Below are 20,308 nucleotides of genomic sequence, written 5' to 3' on the forward strand. Positions count from 1 at the left end.
CTACAGGAATATACTAGTAGTTAATTGACATCTCCCCCCAACCATATCTCCAACAATAAACTACATATCCACCTCAACTGGTATGTAATGACTTCACTGTTCTGATTATGTCCTATTGGTTGATATTTATTTAAATCTGTTTCCATGCATGTGTCATATTGAAATACTCCAACACTGGTGGCATGGTGCCATCAATGTACCTGTATGCTGTTGTTATTACCACTGAGGTCCCGTATATGCATGTGTTCCATTTGCTATGCAGCTGTTCCGTATCTGGTGTCTGGGTTAATGGCAATATCTATGCATGCTGTTATACCTAACCCTGGAATGTGTTGACTATTACTAGCCCACATATGATGATAAAATTTAAACACCATAGCATGTTTGGGAAGGCTGGTCCCAGCGGACCCACCTGTCCCACCTCAGCTGGCCATGGCACTGGGCACCAGCATGTCTGGGGCCCAACCGAGGACCTACTCATCCATTGGTCCTGCACCACCTTCGGGTGGAACCGCCTCAGGGGATGGGGCTCGTCCCCGCAGGAGTGGGCATGGACAGAAACCTGTCACCCATTGCCAGGTCTGGATCATGGTGTGTAGCGAGCTCCGCAGGGAGGTTGGAGATATGCTATGCCAGCTCGAGGGCCGTGTGTTACAACTAGAGGGTCAGCCTGGCTCTGCAACTCAGCCCCCAGCACAGCCACCTTTGGGGTTGTGAAGGTGCAATGGTGACTGCCCATGGGTGGGGATCTCAGTCCCACTGTTTCTACTAGGAGGCTCATGGGCTTCTGATTTCCCAACATCCCTCCCCATCAAGATGTCTACCCCCCATGTGTCATCTACCGCCCCTGTATGTGTCTTGTTTGTCTTGTCTGTTAACCTACCCAACCTACCTCCCCAAATATATCTACTACCCCTCCCCAACATCCCACTCTCACCTGCAAAAAAAAAAAAAAAAAGGGCAATCTGTTCCCAAAAAAAAAATATCGCCCCATACATAGCTGTCCATTTCACACACGTGTCCACTGGACACATGTAATCTTGTCTAATTGGCATCACAACATATTATTGTTGTCCTTATCCATCCCTCTCTCAGGGGTTTGAGTGTCCAAATCTTCCTCCAAATTCAGTGTATATGCACAGCTGCAGCTGTAGAAGAAATGGGCAGCTATGGACCTTCCCTACACCCATCCTGCACATCCCTAGCTATTTTCCCTACTGTCTTTTCCTCTTTGTGCTCCTTTTTCACCACTTTCCTATCAACCCTTTTTTCTTTTCTTTTAAAGAAATTAGCATGGGGGTAAGTGGGAGTAAGATCTTTTAAGCAGCAGTAAGCGGGTTTAACCCAGTTTGCACGGCGGTAAGCAATGCCTACTCAGGATAAGCAACTGAAAAGCTAACTGAGTATAAGAAACTGTAACTGAACGTTAGCATTCCTTATTTCCGTGCAAATCCGTGCAAACCTGCTTACAACTGCTTAAAAGAGCCTTAATCACTCTGTAGCCAATGGCCCTTGTTCTGCCCAGCAACAAAATAAACAGAATCTGCAAGGCTCAAACCCAGGACCTTGCACTTCATAGCCAACGTGATTTATCACTAAGCCATGTCAGATATACATAACCCTGATGTTTTCACAAACATATCATCCAGCCCAGTCATTTAACAGTACAGGGAGTGTATTTCAACATGTAGATGTATGTGTGTTTGTGTGTGTGTGTGTGTGTGTGTGTGTGTGTGTGTGTGTGTGTGTGTGTGTGTGTGTGTGTGTGTGTGTGTGTGTGTGTGTATATATATATATATATATATATATAAACATACCTATATATGTAGGTATAGATGTATATATATATATATATATATATATATATATATATATATATATATATATATATATATATATATATATATATATATATATCTACAAATATACATACATATGCATACATCTATAGATATATATGTCTACAACTATATGCATATATATATATATATATATATATATATATATATATATATATATATATATATATATACATACAGCAATTTATATATATGTAAGCAGATATATATGTCTATATAGGTATATACAGACATACATCTGTAGATAAAAATGGGAACATAACAAAAACATATATGTCCACATGCACCGTTAATGGGGTTGAGAGGCCCCGAACAACATACATCTTGTATGAATAGGTATCCCCCCCTCCACAGCCAAACACATCTGCCTTGGAATACACTACCAACTGTTGCAGAGCACATAACCAGGACTTGAAACGACATGGGGACAAGATGTTAATAGTACTGCATCCCACCTGTATGATGTCAGGTCGGTATTAGTAACATATCATGCAGTACAGTCTGGTTCCCATAAAGAATGTAAAATGTGGAAGCAATCAACATCCCTAGGATACATATACACAGACACATATATGCAGATACAGATATACATATAGATATATGTGTAACTACACATAGACATGCAGAGATATGTACAGGAAGATACATATGTAGAAGGTGCACACAATATGGAACAGCCACTATGCCTACAGTTACCACCTTACCAACTGGACACTGTATGAACCACCCATACAAATGACAATCATTGCCTGCAACATGTACCCACAGAGAAGTCAATGGATATAACACCACACACAGGTTTGCATACATGGGAAAGCTTTATTGGTGTACTATTACAGTTGTATATGCCATGTCATATAACTGTTAAGACACTGACATCCATATAAACAGAGTAATGCAACTGTGAAACAGTTATACTAATATAGTAGTCTGGAAAGGTTGAAATATGTTGCTGTCCAGGCTGAGGCCTTCACGTAGTACAATAGTAAAGACAGACTGGGCCACAGGATACCAAACAATCAACAGTAGGTAATGCAGATGTATAGTTCAGCAGCCTATATCTACACTCTGTACACAATCCCTAGTGGGTAAAGACCTCAGTTGACACAATGGGATGTAACTGTTACATAACAAAGCATAAATGACACTATCACAATCACACTGGCAAACAGAACAGTCTGTATGGCAGGAGGCAGTAGGCCTGCATTTACCCAAGGTGAATTGTATGGTAATGTACATCCAGATACCTTAAGGCAGCTTACTCCTGATACTCCCAAATGTTGCAACAGCCTAGGTTACTTATGGTGCATCCCCCTTAGTCTCAATAATACAGGGCCATATACCACTGTTACATACACTGGCCTCTGGAGTGCATAAGGGCATACATGTATTGCATAAGTGAAGCCCACACATATATGGCCCCAAAACCCACAGTATGTGTCGGGGACACAACAGCAGTGGACTGATGGCAGGAATGGCAGCATGACATACTCACAGCCCAGTACAGAACAACCCCTGAGAGCATGTCATATGTGCAAAGCCTGGTATGTAGGTGGAGGACAGAGGCTGTAACACAGGCCCATATGTGCACTAAGCAAGTTGCTGGTGTTACAGGATAGTCTGCAACATACCCTTAGTCAGGAATATAAAGTTAGAAACAGAAATGGATATAGCCACGTACTGATAGCACTCAACACATACACTGCCAGTGATATATCTGACACAATACCTGTGTGGCGGACAGACAAAACATAATAGGCACATCTCTGGCCATCAAGAGGATAGGCCCACAGTTGAGAGCTATGCAGACAGACTACATTCCAAGTTAAACTAGTATGAACACACAAACCCTGTAACACCAGTGCTATACAATGCATACAACAACTCTACTCACACTCTGTCTATAGTTATGGAACCTCCTACAAATATGTAGGTGTCCTGAGTGTGCAGGTTCTCCTGTAAGAGTTATTGCTACCTGCTGTCTGTAACACTGATGCCCACACACAGGAAGGATGTCCATCATACAGGAAAGGTAAAGGGACCACGCCCACATGATGTAGGGATTTATAGTAGTTGGTTGCCATAACAGTGGTAATTGGAAGTACTACACAGCATGCTGCATGCAGGTAGCAAGTGGAGGACACTGACTGGTGCAGAGGCCATCACCTGATCATGTGCATCATCTACAAATTCCATGCTGCAATCTATGCAAAGCAGCTCATTCCATTTACTGGAGAGAGACTGAGAAAGAAAGAGTGCGCATATAAGAAAAAAAAAAAAAGAAATACCAAACAATCTAGAAGAGTCTGCAGTTCCAGAACAGGTATGTGAAGTATATACGTATGTAATTAATCATAGTACTTAGTCCATAATAATGAGCTAGATGATGTGGAATGCTTTATATGTGGCTTCAGCTGTTGTTGTAATGATGTTCAGCTGAACAACTGCGAAGGACAATAGAGTCCATCCCTGTGGGTATTGGGCTATACCCCTCAACCGTGCAGACTGATAAGATGTAAGCCATCATAGTATGTGTTGTGTAATGGGAAGTATGTATGTTACATGGCCAATAGCTGGTGGTGGAAGTAATGCCATTATGATGGACACGTGGGATCCACAGCCCACCCCTTGCAGGATACTCAGGTTAATCTGTATTGTAGCATGCAGGAATGCCATAGGTGTGTAATAGGGTTACCTGCAATATGGCCCTACATATACCCCCCTAATGTCAGGCTGTGTCCATATGTTGCACCTGTCTGTGTTGTAGCAAGGCAGAACAGTGCAGCTGAGCAGGAAGGTGGTATGAGATTGTGGACCTAAAATCTGAATGTACCCCACATATAGGTATGCATATGTGTACATATATATATATATATATATATATATATATATATATATATATATATATATATATATAGATATATATATATATTATATATATATATATATATATATAATATATATATATATATATATATATATATATATATATATATATATATATATATATATATATATATATATATATATATGAAGCAAAGACTGAATTTGGGAGATGGAGATAAACAGCAATAAAACCAGCAACTTTGAAATTGGCAAACCTATATATATAGATATACATATATATATATATATATATATATATATATATATATATATATATATATATATATATATATATATATATATATTTACATATATACACACACACACACACACACACATATATATATATTTATATATATATATATATATATATATATATATATATATATATATATATATATATATATACATGTATGTCCACATATATAGAGATACCCATGTGTAGACATATATATGAACACATATATACATCACATATATCTACACACATATATAGATATATACCTATATGCACATGTCTACATATATACATACACACAAACAGACATATATGTATGTATGTAAATACATGTCCCCTATATTACTACCACAGTGCTGCATGCTATGTGTGAGGAAACAGCACACATAGCAATACACACAGATATCTACAGCTGTCAATGTGTGCAACATGGATGGGTATGTCACATGTGAGCCTCTTGTTGGGACAACATTTCCCTTGTCTGTGAAGTATGGAATGGGAATACAGGGAGGGATGGCAGGTATAGTTGTGGAGGTGGTCAGGGTTGGTAGATATAGAAGACAGTCTATAGGGGTGGTATGTGACACATGTGGTGGGCAAACACCCTGGATGGTGTGTGTGGTCTGTGATGTGGATGCCCCATGGGCCCCAATATGAACACAATGGGAACAAGCCTCCCACCCACTGCTAGTCACAACAGCAGTCCATGTCCTGAAGGTTCCTGGCCTGGAGGCTGAACAGGAGGAGCATATCGGCCCTGTGAATATGTACTGGGTGCCTCAGAGTGATGTAGCACATCCCACATGTGTCTGTGGAGCCCATTATGGAACAGACCCATGACCTGCCCTCAGGAAACAGAAACATGTCTGTGTGTGCCCCAGGGGGGGACAACATCCCCTGGGTTGGTTCCACCTGATGGTATGGCTGGACCAGTACATGAGGAGGTCCCATGGTGGGACACACATGTGATGTGGCTGGGTAACATGGGCAGATGGGTGAGGAGAGGTGGTTCTGCTGGGCAATAGTACATACACATGCTATTGTGTCACTGTTATAGAACATATGTTGGTAGTAATAGTCTACACAATCCCGGAAAATGTCTAACAGCATGCATAGATATCCCCGATAACACAGAATGCCAGATGTGCAGCAATCACAAAGCAGCCATACCACAGGCATATATGGAACCATAGTGGCTCTGACAATGGCACGCAGGTGAATAGTCTGTAACAGGCTAACAATGATAGTGTCCACACAGGGAACATGGTTACAAACACATAGCACAAAGTATGGTACAATTCAATATCTTTCCCACTGGTTGGTAAGCTGTAGCCATACCTAATGAGTTGTGTGTACAGTTTGTTATCACTGATATGGTGGTGGGGGGGGGGGTGACAGAGATGTGTATTATAAACTGTGGTAACCTTTTTGTATGAGTTGTTCATACCTGTTTCCATCTTTATGTCTTTCAGGTAAGATGTCACATGCATGGTTATCATCTTATTCAGCTGCTGAAAATGAAGTAGTGCTAACCTATTTAAACCAGCACTACCCTGTCCTGTTCGGCCGGGCTGCCCATGATCAGCAGGAGTGGAGGGTCTATATTAGAACATCGAAGTTTCAAAACTTCGAATGATCTAATATCGACCCCTATTCAGCAAAAGCTGAAAATATCGAACATATAGAACAGCAAATTTTTTCCTAGGGAAAAAAATTGCTGTTCCAAAACACATGCACACAACACAGGCACACCAAACAAACAGAAATCCACACATATACACCTAAAATCTTACACCTATCCCTACACTAAACTATACACACACCACTAACTATCCACTTACCTTAACCAAACGCTAACCCTAAGGTCCGTCACTATTGCACACTCACCTCACCCGCGCCCTAACCCTAACTCACCTACCCTGCCCTAACCATCATGTCCACACAATCACACACTTACCTGACCTGTGCCCTAACCATAACTCACCTAACCCGCACTAACCCTCACGTCCACACAATCGCACACATACCTAACCCGCGCCTTAACCCTAACTCACCTAAACTGCCCTAACCCTCACGTCCACACAATCGCACACATACCTAACCCGCACCCTAACCCTAACTAACCTAACCCACACTCAATCGCACACTTACCTGAACCCGACCCATAACTTTCCACCACAGCACTGAAAATACCAAAGCAACAGAAACAGTCAACCGAATTCTTTTTCTAGGAAAAAATTCAGTTTTCTGTTGCTTTGATATTTTTAGCTTTTGCTGAATAGGGGTCGATATTCGAACATTCGAAGTTTTGAAACTTCAGTGTTCTAATATAGACCTGGAGTGGACCGCCCTGTGGTATAACCTACTCCACAGGGTCAATGATGTCAGACTGCACAACTGCAGTTATAAGCAGGTGCGGCATCATTGTTCTGACCTGATTCGCAATGCCCATCGGCATGCTGATGCAGTCCAGGGGAATCACCTTGCCACAGGGGGGACCATGCCATCCATCCCCCTCTGACGCATGTGGAGGAGCTCCTGGCCAGCCCCATGGCACCTGCCCATCCGGACACACACCAACTACCAGACACCTTTGTAGAGGTGGGTGCCACCCACACACCGGCCAAGGAGCATACAGGTAAGGCCACAGGGCACATCCATAGACCACTGTTGTGTATACATCCGCATCGATACAGGTAGATCATGCATATCTGACATGTCAAAGATATATTTTGTTGTTGCATAGTAGTGATAAACAGACATCCATATGTGGTAGTATTGTGGAAATGTACTGTTGTTGTATTGTAATACTGCACCCATGCTCTAGCACTGCCACAGTTGTGGCCACTGACTATGCATCTTTCACCCTCTCAAGTAGGTCCCTCCTGTATACCACCAAGACAGCAGCCTGTAGCTGGTGAGTATGGTTTATGTAGATGCTTGCCAATACACCAGGCATTTAATGGCTATGGTATATGCCATGCACACATCTAACACACCTACCCAGAAAGCATGCTGTACATGTGCACGTATTGTTGCTGTAAAATGCACGGCATCACAAGGGTGACCATGATGGGGTATTGGAAGGGTATGTCAGACACCTGCATGATAACTAACATCCTGTCATTGCAGAATGTGTCCACAGGGAGTAACATAATGGTGGGAGACATGGTCTACAGTAGGTAGTTTGGAACAATACCCATATACAGTGCAACACCAGTGTATATACCTGTAGGACAATGGCAACTGCTGCAGAGATACACTATGGCATAAGGCATTACAGTGGTCCACATTATCAGCTGGGACTAGGCTGAAACATGTGGTGTTCAGTGCATAGGACACTGCAATGTGACACACATGTGTAAGTCTTACTCGTCATGCATCTGCAAAGATGCTGACGGAGGGGGGGGGGTGTCAGCATGACACACCAGTACACCGCAGCAGGGATACTAAGGATGCTAAGAATGGCTGTATCTGTACATAGCCAGGTTCAGAACCTGTGGCAGCCATAACCCTACCCCAACAGCAATAGTGGCAGCAGTGTATGAATGCCAAGGGATGTGCAGATGAATAGACCTTGCAATCATGCAGAATAGGGGGGACATGTGTAGGGCAGACTGAACATACACTGGCAAATGCAGATGGCCCATGCTGGTATACCCCTGTCAGGAGTAGTAAGTGCTGTAGTATACACAAGACGTGTGACAAACCGTCATGATAAGGGTGTGCACACATATGCCCACACGGTGTGTATGCATCACAGTCAGCATCCACACACCTAACACATTCCATAGACACTGCATGTGAAAGTACAGGACATATGTCACATATCAGGCTCATGTACTGCTAAGATATGTGGTGATGTGGTCCCATGGCAGATCAAGGATGGATGCATCATATCAGTAAAGGTGTGTACACCCCCCATAGCCATGGTATGCTCTGATGGTTGTCAGTGTAAGAGTTCTGGATTGGTCATACATGGTCAGCTGATGTTGAGAGCTGTGCATCAGACATCAGGCATTCACAAATGACATCTGTCCACATATCATACCAGGTATGTGTTGCTGGAAAACATAGGGGCTGTGAGCATTAAAACTGACCTAACCGACACAGTAGTACACATTCAGCAATGGGCTGTACACCTGTCAGCTGTGGTGCACAGTACATGACAGGGTGCAGAACAAGTGCACAGAAATACCATGTTCATGGGTGCAGTGGTATCCAGGGGAAGGGGCTTCACCTAGTGACACAGCACATGCATCACACACATGTATACTGTTGCCAGCATGGATTGACTATAGCTGCACTGCATGCTGTCGGATACCATATGTTATGCATGTTGACAGAGGGGTAATAGGAGGACTGTGTGTACTATCATTGTGCAACCTCACCTGTGTGTGTGTGTGTGTGTGTGTGTGTGTGTGTGTGTGTGTGTGTGTGTGTGTGTGTGTGTGTGTGTGTGTGTGTGTGTGTGCATCCTGGTGGGTAGCTAGTTTGTCTTTAGGGTCACTCAGGTGAAGTGGAGGGAGGTTGATGCATGTAGGATGCTTGTGTGCATGTGTGTGTGTTTGTGTGGCTGGCCATGTATGCTCATGTGTGATTGTGGGGTGTTCATACAGCAGTACCTCCCTCTGGGATCATGCAGTACATGTACATGGGCTGCCACATTACACACCAAGAATACTTGCCATGTGCGTAATCGCAGGACAGCTGATAGTATAATATGGTCTGTAGCATGGAACAGGATTGAGAGGTAAGGTAGACACCATGTACACCCTTAATATTGCATTCAGCAGAGAGGTCACCTACAACCCACATATGCAGCACTACAAATGCATTGGGGAAGTACTAGTCAACACCAGGGAGTGTATCCAAATATTACAGTTGTCACATGATAGGCTGAATGAGCAGCATATCTGGCATGTACTAAGCATTACATACACATGACACACCAGTGAGTGATATTATGGATAGAACATAGTAGCCCACACATATAGAGGCCATGCTCATGATGTCCAGACATACAGAGGGTGCCTACCGAATGACAGCAGTGAGGCCATGTAAAACCACTACACACAGATAGCAGGCAGGTAATGTAGTAACAGGTCTTGTGTTGTGACCGCTTGTGTAGGCATTTAGAGGACTGATATGTTAATGAGTGGTATCAATGTTTGTATGTTAACAAGTGTGATTCAGGATGGGGTGCCACATGGACATATATGTGGGACTGTCTGTAAAGCCAAGGACAGGTAGGTATTATGGAGGTGTGTGTGAGTGTGTGTGTGTGTGTGTGAGTGTGTGTGTGTGTGTATGTGTGTGTGTGTGTGTGTGTGTGTGTGTGTGTGTGTGTGTGTGTGTGTGTGTGTGTGTGTGTGTGTGTGTGTGTATGTTTGTGAGTACTGTTAGGCAATGTTGTACAGGTTTTAAAGTGCGTTTATTGTTTTACCCCACAGGTGGTGAGGTGGGTTGGGGTCTCTCCTGCATGCAGTCTGATGTTGGTGTCCATACAGACACTGAAGATGATGATAGTACTTTTGAGGCACAGGTGGGGTTGTCAGGAGTCGGCACTCCGCCAACATTTGACATCCCCCTTTTAGCCATGCCAACCCTGCACACAGTTTCAGTGACTATACATACGCCATCATCAGTACCCATAGCAGAGGGACAGCTGGCGTTTGGTGGCAATGCACAGGAAAGTGTAATAACTGTGCCTACTGTGTCTAGTCACAGCAGGCATAGCCGGATGTCCAACAGAACACCACATAGGCAGATGTCCCAGGGTGCCCCTGGTAGGCCCACTGGGCATCATGCTCCTGGCAGAGGTGACATAGCTGGTACCAACAGGTGCATGTTTCAGGCTGTCATGGCAGCGCAGGCACATATGGAATGTTACACCAGACAGGTCCTGAGGCTGCAGAGGGCTGCTGTCACATCTGCAAGTGACAATGCCCGTGAACTGGCTGGTGCCATCCGTGTGTTAACTGAGTTCATGGATAGATGGTCTGGTGAGATGATGGCCCTCATCAACTGTGGTCTGTCCATGCTTGAACATGTGGTGGGAGGCTGCGTGGATGTAGGCCAGCAACACCAACAGCTGGCAGTCAATGTGGACATGCTAGGACACCAAGGGGCTCCTATAGTGGCAGTACCAGCCCCGGAAGTGCATAGGGGTGTGCTATCCACACCACACCACAGCAGGTTACGTACATGTGGTCCTGGCCAGTCCTAGGAGGGGCCTGGTACCTGCAGACATTTGTCTTCAGCAGGTGAGAGTAGCACATCGAGGCCTGTACCTGGTCGTGCCCATGGAACCCTGGCAGGCGCAGTCCATATGTCAGTGGCCAGAGGCAGTAAACTGCACACCCTACCATGTTTGGTCTGCTGCTGTCCATAAGCACCTGTGTAGGGCAGCCACATGGCAGAACTGTGTGTATGCATACCCACACACTATAGAAGCACACCTAGGGCAATCCAATACCTGCACACACCACAGCACCATGCCCAGCTCACCGCAGTACACCTCTCACCCACACAGGTGAAATGTATGGCCCACCCTCAACATCTGGCAAACCAACATCACATCTTGTGCATATGATGATATCTGTGCCACATCCCTGTCATCCATACCATCAGTGCAGGGACAGGCTAATATAGTTCTGATGCACACGTTGACTGCATTACAGTGTACCACAGTACTGCAGTGTAGCATGTAAGGAGTAAAGTGTAATGCATATATGACAGGTGGTGTAGCGATGCAGCAATGATGCATTATAGCAGTTAATAACACTGGTTGGTTGTGGTCTCTATAATGTTATCTATTTGTGTTGTAGCTGTACATGTGTCAGCACGAGGATGGTCTGCAGCCATATTCCACAATGGGGTATGGCACTGTTGACACCATGGCTGTGACATAACTGGGTTACACATGTCACAGGTTACTGAAATGGTTATTGCCTGTGCCACATAGACAGGTGACCTGCTGAGGCGTGTATACCCTGCAACCTGTTGTAGACCCATCCACATACAAGCACTTACCGTTACTGTTACTTGGCAACACTGGGACTAGAGCCCTACCTAGCTATATAGTGATACTATTGTGTGGCTTACATTGCACACACCACACAGTGTTTAGGGTGAGGTGTGCCCCAGGTTACATGTTACATGCAGAACATCCCCAGACATGTACAGTATGCTAACAGGGCATGTAATGGGTGTATATGGACAATACGTAGTGTGACATACCTAGTCATACACATTAACAGACACATAACAGGCAGACACACATCCAAGATACCAGGGCCTATCGCTGCTAACTAACTTGACCCTGTGTCCAATGTGTTACAGGTAGGCTGCACACAGCACATGCATAACTGGCTTGGATTGTGGTATCAGTTACCTGTATGGTTGATGATGACAGTGGTAACCATAACATGGTACATGGGACATATACCGGGTGTACCTTGGTGTAAAGACCATGTACATAGCAGCCTCATCCCCAAGTGGATATTGTACTCCCTGAAACCCATGATGATACTCTGCCATACCCACCATCACACATTGGATGCAACTGTGATACAACTAATAGTATACCCCAACAGTGGTACTACAGGGATATGCATCTAATGCACATGCCACGCACATAGTAGGGTGTTGCATTGTCATGCATCACCTATGGGCAGCAACAACACTATCTGTACTCCTGTGTGGCAATTGGTATTTTAATAGGAGTATGTGGCCTCAGAATGCTGTACCCTACAGATATACGGACATGTATAATTACACACACATGCCAGAACACAATTGGTATCCCATGCCTATCAACCCATTTGTAGAACACTGTTGTGCTGGTACTGCAAGGCTCATGTAGCCAGCATGGGGAGAAGCTTAACAGGGTATGTGTAATGTCCCATACAGCAGCAGCCACAACTGACTATGGCAATGGGTGTTGCGTTGATTGTGAAGGCCCTCATGGAATTCCCAAGTACAAATGTGCTAACACACAGACACTGCTATACTCAGTCATGCACACATACATATGTGTCAGTACAGCGGTGCATTGCTGTAGGTGGTAATAGCTGTGTACCTTGCTATTGTCCAAGAGGAGACAGGTTGTGTACGGGTTGTGTGTACAGTGGTATCCTGCCACCTGCCAGGTGGCAGAAGGCAATCTATCAACAGACACTATTGTGGTGACCCTCAGGTTGAGAATGACATGCATCAGCCAATCGTCCAGGTACATCCTGCACATGGCCACTGAGGTGATTAAGTTGACATGTATGCAACATGCATTACAACACATGTTTAGTGTCTATGATGGAGACCTGTACCCAAACATGTTCTGTTGACTGTGGTAGTGTAGTGGAGGTACCCATGACATGTGGTGCATACAGGGTGACATCTCCTATATGTGTCAGTTCTTACACAGCTGGGCAGCCATGTCAATGTCAATCAAGCTTAAGTTGCTTGTACATATTCCAGCTGGATACCTGTCATCTGCACATCTGTACATGTACTGACAGACATCAGCTTGGCAAGTAGCTATGCAGTATGATGAGTGTCTTGACAGATAGATGTTTGACAGCAATATGTATGCTATAACTACATGTCAGAAGCCCTCACTAACATGTACTGTACAGACAGTAGTCTACAGTTACATTCCACATGACGAATCATTGCCCAGTAAGGGGTATATACTGTGACACAGCTCACACACCAGGGATACAACAGGGAGGCCTCCGTGTTCAGCTATGCCTGGAGGTGTGCCTATTGTCAGTACTACATTTAGCACTCTGCTCTTGCCTGGGTAAGCACTGTCAACAGTAGTACTGCCATGATACACTACATGCCAGTGTGGCATCACATACCCTGGGCTACTACCCCTGTATGTAACACACTGACATGGATCACAATGCTGTACAGGCCTCATATATGTCTGTGTCCCACACATGACACACCGCTTGCTACTGTAATGACAACACATAGGCGCATGTATTGTTTATAGCATTACATGCACTTATTACAGATGTCATTACCCTGCTATGTTTATCAGACTGGGTGGTGTGACCTGGTTACCAGGGCTAAGCCATGCTTACAAAGTATCAACATTGCTGCACTATAACAGCTGCACTGATTTGTGCACTGGTAAGCGAAGTTTACACTGTGTAAGTTCCCGTACATTTACCCATATCTTAGCACCGCTTAACTTCATGCAAGCTCGCGCAAATCAGCTTAAACCTGCTGAAAACTGCCTTAAATACTCTGCATCCAGCAGCCCTTGTTCTGCCCAGCAACAAAATGAACAGCCCTTGCAGGTCTTGAACCCAGGACCCTGTACAGTAAAGTCACACCACTTAACCACTATGCCATGACCACTGTGAAGCCAGCTATTGTTTTACCAATATAGCTGTCAATACACATATTGAGTTGTATTGAACAATTGCCTTTACTTCCTAAATTGTATAGTCCTTGTTACTAATATGACTGTTGCATCACATATGTTGTTTTATCATAATGTACACATAGCAGATACATCTAGAAGGGTATACACAACCGTGAGGTTTACACATGACAAGAATATGGTTATTTACATATAAGAGGTCTATATATGTCTACCTGTACATACACATGTATACTCATACATATGTCTGTATACACATCCGTATAGTGCAACATATATATGGCCATGTGTACATCTCTTCGTATGTATGTATATATATATATATATATATATATATATATATATATATATATATATATATATATATATATATATATATACATACATACACATATATATATATATATATATATATATATATATATATATATATATAGATAAATGTATATATAGCTATATATGTATGCACAGCCTATGTGTACAGATATGCCTATTTATGTGGGTATATGTAGATATCTATAACTATATGTGCATACATATCTAGTCTGATATACCTATTACTGTCGATGTATATGTTGATATCCATATGCATATGTGCATATGTATCTCTATTTGTATATGTGTAGACATATATTGCTCTTTATATGTATACATCTGAATGTTTAAATGTATATATGTGCACATATACAAATCCATCTATGTATGTCGATATGTATGTGTGTATATATCTATATAGATATATGGATAATTATATATACATATATGTTCACCATATGTCCTGAACATGGAGTGGAGCCCTTCCTCAGCCACAATAGTCCCAACCTCTGAGTGCAAGGGGATGTCAGGTATGTATTGCAGGTATATGTATAGACTATTGCTACTGTAATAGGGATTGTCTTCACAGACATGGTGTGTGTGGGAGGTCACATCTGCTTTTAACATGTGTCCCATTGGCTACTGGCAGACATCCTAAGGACATCATAGTGCAGTACCACTGCTAGCACAGTAATGATCCTGTGGACTACAGCAGAGATATGGCCAATATATGTGGACAGTCTGACACACTCTGGTCAGTCCAGAGGTATACACAGAACCCCTTAGTGCAGGACATGTGGACCAAGCCTGACAATGTGGATGTTAACAACCATGTAGCTGGGTATATCATGTAAATACTGGTATACATTTGCCCCCATCGGTTATGCATTCATACACCCTTGTCTGTCCTGACACATAATAACCACTGGTAAAAAGGTGCCATGGCCACATACTACCCACTAGTTAGTGACATACATCTGTACAGCATCCCACTGTTTTGTCTGACATACATGACTGTTGTGGTGGCCCGGAAGCAGTACATCTGGCAAGTATCTGCGCATGACATCTCACTGGGTATGTACACTAAGCTGATAAGTATGTAACAAAGCACTGTGCAGGCTACAGGCAGACTGACTCAACACTGACATACATTTCCTATGGGGGAATACACATGTACCTGCACAGATAGCAGGCTTTACAGGCATGTCACATCACAGAGTAACAGACACCTGTGTGAAAGTGCATAACCACAATCAATGTGAACACAGCCACATATGGTAAGCTAGTGTAATATTACAGTATATGGACTATCTGATCAACACCATCCTCATATGTGCCACTCACACACCGACCCTACATATACTGGGCCACTACACAGTGTGGTCCAATGCTTGTCTGTGGTATGGGACATGTGTGTGTTTGGCCCTACAAACATGTAAGCCAATAGGGTTACATACAGTGGAGCAGCATGTAACATCAGATAGAACAGGACCAAGAACAATGACATCTACCACAGTCTGTACACAGGCCAAGGTACATATTCACAATACACATGCTGTCAACAATCACCATAAGTACACAGACCTCAGTACTGTACACACAACCACAGAATGCCCAGGTTATGTCCTCAAATATAACCCCTACTATACATAACATGCGTAGCAGTCTGATATCTCACTGGTTTGTTATCAGATATGATGTAAATAAATATGGTGTACCGAACATATGCACCTCTTACTGCATGACATATATACAAAGGTTGACAGAGTTGAGGCTGGAGACACAAACACAGGGCCAATATTGTCATGCTGCTGTGATAACCTCATACATTTACTGTTGTAACAGGGTTTGTTGCAACATATGTCCTATGAGGGATATGAAGTCAGAAACTCTCATGGCTGTCACCATCTACTGACTGCAGTCCTCACATTACCTTCTGCAGTTCACAGATAGGTGCTCCATTGGTAAAACAAGAAACAAAAGGCACCACACACTGCCTAGTCTGCAGATAACCCTACAGATGGGGATTCCTCGTGAACATAGCACTTAAATGACAGGTATTAAAACATGTAGCACAGCCATATCCACACACACCCTGTTAAAACAACATTACTCCAAATGCAGTGTAGCAGCACTTACAGTCTGTAGTCAAGTCAGGCAAATCCCCTTCCTGTATGTTGGCCTGTTTCAACAGTGTATGTTGTTAGAGGTAAATCCCCAATCCATCTGTGATGCTGTTTGCCAAACAACAGATTTAGTTCCTGCTCACAGTGAATGAAAAGGCCCAACACCAACATAACATTCCTAGATATTGGAGTGTGTTTCCATACAATTGGCTGTGGGAATGCTACCACAGCTGTTCCACGTGCAATCAACTAGAGGAGGGCTGCAATTCGTGCAGAGGCCATCAGCTAATGATGAGCATCACTTACAATACACATGCTGCTGCCTAAGCAAAGCAGGTGTAAGTCTTCACATCACCAGACAGGGAGTGAGAGAGGCAGACAGAGGCAAAGATAAGTCAGAGAAGGGTGGGAGAGTAAAACTTAAGCATGTTTGTGTCACACACCTACCAGTACAGAGTATCAAAGCCCTGACTGGCTATGTTTTCTTATCACATGTCTATGCAGTTATTGGATGCACCACATAGGTTACATGTTGAGGAGCCCTCCAAACGTATATGTGATGGTGAGTGACATCTGCAACAATGATATGTTAGGTATTAGGTAGGTGTATACACATGCCTGTCCACATGAACAGGTGTCAGCATCAACACAGCCACACTCTCATAGGGATCCACACATACTGACACACTTGGCAGGGTCATGAATACAACTCATCACTAGTTAGATTGCCACAACACAGTACTGTGCAGGTATCACATGTACCACAGGGGTTATACAGAGGTTATATGGGCAAAGCATATGTGGAAATGTCTGACATCAGACAACATGCTTCAGTATAACAATGGGGGTTGTAGCGAGTGTGAATGTGATCATAGGCATCATACATCACACACACAGACACATGGTGCCAGTACTGAAATGCATGGGTGCATTGCTTCACAGGTGTGTAGTGGTCGACTGTGCCAGGCAGCTATACAAGGCTAGGTGATGGGTATACCTTGGCATCAGGCCACATGACAATGGTATGCAGTGTGGCTCAGGGGTGTATTGTCTGGATTTGCCCACACAGGTGGGTACTGTATTCACCATCCAGTCACCAGGGTAACTTTTGTGTGTGGCCATTGCTGTGCATTGCTTGCCATGAATGCGTTCCTTAGTCCATGACATGGATGGTGTCTGGGATGTGCACACATCCCACATGCATGTACAGTGACATGTGGAACTGTACCTGGGGTGTCTGGCCCATGTTGTGTACACAGATTGTTATCATCAGATGTGCCAGTGCTGGCCTCATGTAGTGGGAACTGTTAATGGACAGGAGATTGACCCTGCACCTACATTGATAGCATGATACAGGTATTCCCTTGTGTCAGTGGCATCTGTCCATACATGGCATGTGTTTCAGGCATGGTATGTCCTTTGTGGTTCACATTTGATGGCACCACAGGTGTTGCAGGTGTCCAGTGGGGAACATTAGGAAGGTGCACTGTCTGCATGTACATGCCTATTGGACTGATGGACAGGGTGCCATGCCCTCTGTAGACCACTGCAATCTCATCATGTTTACTAACAGTGGGCAATATTCTGGGTACTACCAGCATAGTGGTTGTAGCCTAGGCAAGTGTGTGTGTGTGTGTGTGTGTGTGTGTGTGTGTGTGTGTGTGTGTGTGTGTGTGTGTGTGTGTGTGCGTGTGTGCGTGCATGTGTGTGTGTGTATGAGACATGGTTTGAGAGTGCTCTGTGCATAATACAAGGCTTGCTAACTTTGTTCACCTGGTCTTGATGTCACATGTAGGGGTATGGATTTGCACCCCAGCCTCTTGGATATTCCACACCTGTTATCTCTGTATATTGGACATTGTGACATATACTAGGGCCACAATATAAGAAATATGCAAAACCCACTCCGCAATGAGTCCAGTTGTTACACACTCACAGCCCCCTCCACACAGGATATTAATGACAAACACAGACACACAGAAGCACACACCTGCCATGTCTGGGATTAAACTTCCTACCTGATTAGTTTATCACACTACGGCAGTACGCAGTTATAGGACGTGCCACAGAGATTACTGGGCTACAGCTTTCTGGAAGGTGTATTTCACAGTGAATGACTTCAGCAACATAGCCAAAGTAGGGCATTTGAAGTGTAGTGAGTGTGACTAGCCTTAAAAGCATTGCTCTATATACAGAGAAACACACACACACAGTTGCCATGTCTGGGATTAGAACTCCTACCAAAATAGTTTATCACACTACAGCAGTACACATTTATAGGATGAACCACAGAGATTACTGGGCTGCAGATTTCCAAAAGGTGTATTTCACAGTGAATGACTTCAGCAGCCTTGCCAAAGTAGGGCATTTGAATTGTAATGGGTGTGAATAGCCTAAAAAGCATTGCTCTCTACACAGACAGAGACACACATACAGTTGCAATGTCTGGGATTAGAACTCCTATCTAACTAGTTTATCACACTACAGCAGTACGTAGCTACAGGATGCGCCATGTAGATTACTGGGCTGCAGTTTTCCAAAAGGTGTATTTCACAGTGAATGACATCAGCAGCCTTGCCAAAGTAGGGAATTTGAATTGTGGTGGGTGTGAATAGCCTAAAATGCATTGCTCTCTACACAGAGACACACACACAGTTGCTTTGTCTGGGATTAGAACTCCTACCTAGCTAGTTTATCACACTACAGCACGACGAAGTTATAGAATGCACCATGGAAATTACTGGAGTATTCTTTCCCCAAAGGTGTATTTCACAATGAATGACATCAGCAGGATTGTCAAAGTAGGGCATTTAAACTGTAGTGAGTGTAACTAGCCTAAAAAGCATTGCTCCCTACACAGACATAGAAACACACACACTCAAACATCCACACCCGCCATGAGTGGGAATAGAATCCCTACGAGAGCTGTATATCACACTACAGCATTACGCTGTTATAGGATGTGCCATGGGGATTATTGGAGTACTTCTTCCCCAAAGGTGTAATTCACAGTGAATGACATCAGCAGGATTGCCAAAGTAGGGCATTTGAACTGTAGTGAGTGTGACTAGCCTAAAAAGCATTGCTCCCTACACAGACATAGAAACACACACTCAAGCATCTACCCTTGCCATATGTGGGAATAGAGCTCCTACCAGTGTTCTATATCACATTACAGCATTATGCTGTTAAAGGACACACCACAGGGTTTATTAGAGTACTCCTTCCCCAAAGGTGTAATTCACAGTGAATTACATCAGCAGGATTGCCCAAGTAGGCCATTTGAATTGTACTGAGTGTGACTAGCCTAAAAAACATTGCTCCCTACATAAACATAGAAACACACACACTCAAACATACACACCTGCCATGTGTGGGAATAGAACCCCTACCAGAGTTCTATATCACTCAACAGCATTACGCTGTTATGAGACACAACACTCAGATTACTGGAGTACTCCTTCCTTAATGGTGCATTTCACAGTGA

Source organism: Protopterus annectens, chromosome 7.part0 (assembly GCF_019279795.1).
Source record: "Protopterus annectens isolate FY-2018-M chromosome 7.part0, PAN1.0, whole genome shotgun sequence".
NCBI lineage: Eukaryota > Metazoa > Chordata > Ceratodontiformes > Protopteridae > Protopterus > Protopterus annectens.